The sequence below is a fragment of the Schistocerca piceifrons genome, chromosome 5 (genome assembly GCF_021461385.2).
Source record: "Schistocerca piceifrons isolate TAMUIC-IGC-003096 chromosome 5, iqSchPice1.1, whole genome shotgun sequence".
NCBI classification, from domain to species: Eukaryota; Metazoa; Arthropoda; class Insecta; order Orthoptera; family Acrididae; genus Schistocerca; species Schistocerca piceifrons.
Window position 1 is genome coordinate 654,389,193 of NC_060142.1, and position 4,391 is coordinate 654,393,583.

General features: G+C 39.6%; 1 pseudogene; it reads left to right on the forward strand.

The window, feature by feature from the left end:
• Positions 1-4,025: 4,025 nt before the first annotated feature.
• LOC124799797 lies at positions 4,026-4,143 on the forward strand (annotated as a pseudogene).
• The last annotated feature ends 248 nt before the right edge of the window (positions 4,144-4,391 follow it).

Here is a 4,391-nt window from a genome sequence, read left to right on the forward strand (position 1 = left end):
CAGCACTCTCCTAGCTCTTTAAAATTAGTGCTAAGTTCTTAACAATAGTAAGCTGTTACAAGTTAGATTCGCACTATGTTATAACTTACGACACACCTAATGGACCGTTTTAAGTAAATAACACATATTTACATAACAAATCAACGATCAACGGTTAGTCAGCTCTATTTACTCTCGTTTGCAGGTAAACTGGACGAATGCTTAGTGAAGGGCTTTCGGCAGTATTTTGTATCGACTATTTAGCTAGCCGTATATTAGCATTTGAAGAAGGCTGTTTAGAAAAGTTTTTACAGATTTTTTGTATAAAACATTAAACAAGAGATAGAAAAGAACAGCTTACAATTATGCATCATTTATTCAATAAGAAACTAATGTTAAACCACACTGCAGTTTCCATAAAGACTTATGCTTCATAAAAACATATTAGTATTTATAATGTGTGAAGGAATAAAGCAAGCATACAAACGCAACTAACTGCTGCACATAACTTGTTGAGAAGCAGAGATATATCACAATTAGATGGTGAAGTGAAATTAATAAAATGTTTAAAATTTCCTTGGTATTTTTGGTTTTCCCCTTCTCAGGGTGGGCCAAATTAATGTATTTAGATAGTAGGTTCCTCCTGCTTGAATTGCACAATCGTCTTGAATTGTTTTCATCTTCTGAAGGAGTTGAGAGAATTATAAGATAAATACTTTTGAAGAGTTCTGTATATCGCCCTTTAAGTCTTGTTTGAAGCTTCCAGTCCCATTATTCTCTCGTGCCTGCCTCCCCGCCATTATTAAAAGTCCTCGTACAACCATTGATGTGCTCCTATAGCGTATGGATATTGGAAGGAAATTCGTGAATATTCCTCTGTATGAATATCCACTTGATTTATATTTGTAAATTTGTGTTTCTCTACGAATTTTAAAATTTCTCTGCATAGATATTAACGAACGAACCCAAGGGAATTAGTATGTGAATCCTCCACAACTAGAGGAATCATGAGAGGGAGGGAGAGAGGTGGGGGGGGGGGAGGGATCAAGAGAATAATAAAAATATTAAAAGGGAACTATAATTACGTAGATCTTATATTTATTGTAGTGAAACTTACAATAGTGGTACAATAGGAAATGAAAGATGTATGTTTGTAGTAGATCGGGGAAACATGATAAAGTGTGTTGTAAGTACGTCCCGGATATTAATTTCCTGAAAAAACAGTGAAATATGCAAACATTTCCGACGTAATACTTATTTAAATATGAACTTACAAATAAAATGTCGCTTAATGTAAGTTTATTTAATAACATTCTTGTACAGTTTTTGGTACACCATGTAATACGAAATTCACTTCTAAACATAGTCTAAACATAGTGCTACCATTTAACAGTGTTTCAAACAAACTAGCACTTGTTTTTGAAATGTCTGCATGTGTCTTAAAAGGAAACATGAAGTAGAGTGAAAACACAAAAACATGTTTTTCTACTGCACATCACTTGCACAAAGTATCGAAAATATCCCAAATCAGTAAATACGTCCTGTCATTTTAAGTTTCTGTAGAATTTCACTGGATCGCAAGGTGCATTTGCAGTTTTTTCACTGATGATAGATTTGCACCATGAAAAGCTCCTTTCCACATCACACGACATAAGAAGAGCGTATTTGAAGGCAGCGAAGTCGCTGGACGCCATCTGTGGTTGATTCTCTTCAAATGTTGTGTCATTATCAGAAAGACTGTCAGTAATTTCGTACATTGTACAAAATCCAGGATTCCGCTTTATAAAACTTTGCAATATGTTGTTCATTTTGTCAGCCACATGATCACGAGCTCGATCCAACTCGTTCTACATATGTTACGCCATTTACACGAAGTCACACTGTTGAGTACAAATACCTTCCAATGATATGATTACTTTTCATCCTAATGGAAAGTTGTCGTTGGTGTATGATAGTTTCAAGATAAAGTATCTGTTAAGACATTTCTTACAATTATGAAGTACTTGATTCATCGCTAGCATGCTCACAAAAGACTGTCTTTATTTTGGTGTAGAAGGGACAGTAATAGACATCAGTACTACGTCAAGAACTCTGTAATGCAAGAGGTGGCTGTGGGGAGGGGGGGGGGGGGTAAGATGGGTAGTGCAGCTGCTTGTTTCCTGAATTTTGAACCGGTAGCGGAGCTTTCATATTGATTTCCTTGCCACAAGAAGTTAATTAGACCAAGTCAGGATATTCTGATAGCACCTCTTCAGGAACTCTGTGTAACGCAAGTGCAAGGCAAGTGATGTACACCAAGCTGGTGTACATAAAGTGAAGATCCATTGGCCGCTTTAGCCATGTATGAAGCACCATCACTTATAAGCAGCAAAACGCTGTCTGGGTTCACACCATCCCGTCACATTAGTTTCATAGAATTTTCAAAGATAATTACATGTGCCGAGATTTTTACCCTCGCGGGAGCTTCAGATGTTCGGAGGAACATTTCTCCACATTTGCAACAAAACGCTCACGCACATCGTTGGTTTCATCTATGGACAGCTAGACCAATTCGTCATCAACACTGGTGGCACACGGATAAGTAGTTCTACCTTAGTGTAGATTCATCTGTAACTGGATGTGCTGTGTGCTTCTCAAGGAAACGCTTGAAGTGTGTATTGTTCAGCTTCTCCATTGGGATATTGCAAGACACCCTCATGTCACACAAGTCTTTGAGGAATGTTTACACGATTGAAAATGGCTCTAAGCACTATGGGTCTTAGCATCTGAGGCCATCAGTTCCCTAGACTTAGAACTACTTAAACCTAACTAACCCAAGGACATCACACACATCCATGCCCGGGGCAGGATTCGAACCTGCGACCGCAGCAGCAGCACGGTTCCGGACTGAAGCGCTTAGAACCGCTCGGCCACAGCCGCCGGCGATTGAAGATGGACCTAACTGCTCAAATAAAAGCGATTGTCTGCTGCTATTATCAGCAGTTCTCTTCATACGGCTACTGTGTTTCGTGCTATTACAGTGTATTACACATTAAAGTGCTTTTCAGCATTAACATCACATACTTTACAACATAATATACTTCCGTAAGTTCTGAACAACTTTCCATAACCGCGAAATAGATATCGCAACTTCACGCTGTTGAAACACTTTTCTTTCATCATGCTGATCCAGAATGACTTTGTATTCAGACTGAGTTGTGTGACCGTGTCTGTGATATTTATTACGTCAGAAGCCACCTTTGTTGGCTTCGACTGCGTTTCGTCGACATCGCGCCAAAATGTCTTACTTCAACGAACGGACTACTGTGCTACGATAGGTGTTTACTATAGTCCTGATAATTAAAGCTATGTAGTGACTGTTGTGTTTATTTGTTACAGTATCGTGAGAAATTGTCATGTGAGCAACATTTCCATATTATTACTCTTGTGTCCTTAATGGTTCGGGAAATATGTGCATTTTTGGGAAAAATTGAACGAAACATGACATATTATTGCAATAATTGGCCGAAATGCGACATGTTACTGAAAAGGGTGTAAATATGACTCTATACGCATAATTACAAGAAATTTTTCTACAGTAAGAACCTAGATAAGTTCATAAATTTTCGTAGCGTCAGCCGAAAGCTCAGGAAACAAATATGGCATGTCATGAAAATTCGGGCCCTAATTATAAGCAGAGGAAGTGAACTGGTCTAAAAATATAATTGCTACAGGACGCCATTAAAATGCTGGAATTACAATTACTTTCAACTTCAGGATAGACTCGGTAGTATCAGTCATTGTCCAGATCTTAGGAGGGCGTGATGTCACGTTCTACATTGGTGTTTAGAGAAATAAATGCACAGATGAGTTACCAAGATCACATTGAAGCTTACTTTCTAGGAACTTCAGTGTATGAGCCTATGTTCTATAAACACGAATTGCCGTCAAGATCCAAAATGAGATCATAAGGTAATATTTTTCAGTGTTTCAGAGTAGCGGATGTCATTGGTCGAATAAGGTTTACGCACGAAAGGTAACTTCATTAACAATAACTGACATGAATGTGCAACGGCCTTGCCGCAGTGAATACGTCGGTTCCCATCAGATCACCGAAGTAAAGCGCTGTCGGGCGTGGCCGGTACTTGGATGGGTGACCATCCGGGCTGCCATATGCTGTTGCCATTTTTCGGGGTGCACTCTGCCTCGTGATGCCAACTGAAGAGCTATTCGGCCGAATAGTAGCGGCTCCGGTCACCGAAAACCATCATAAAGACCGGGAGAGCGGTGTGCTGACCTCACGCCCGTCCTATCCGCATCCCCGTCTTAGGATGACACGGCGGTCGGCTGGTCCCGATGGGCCACTTGTGGCCGGAAGACGGAGTGCTGCTATACATGAATGTGCTCAACAAAATAGTTCGAGTATACATCGT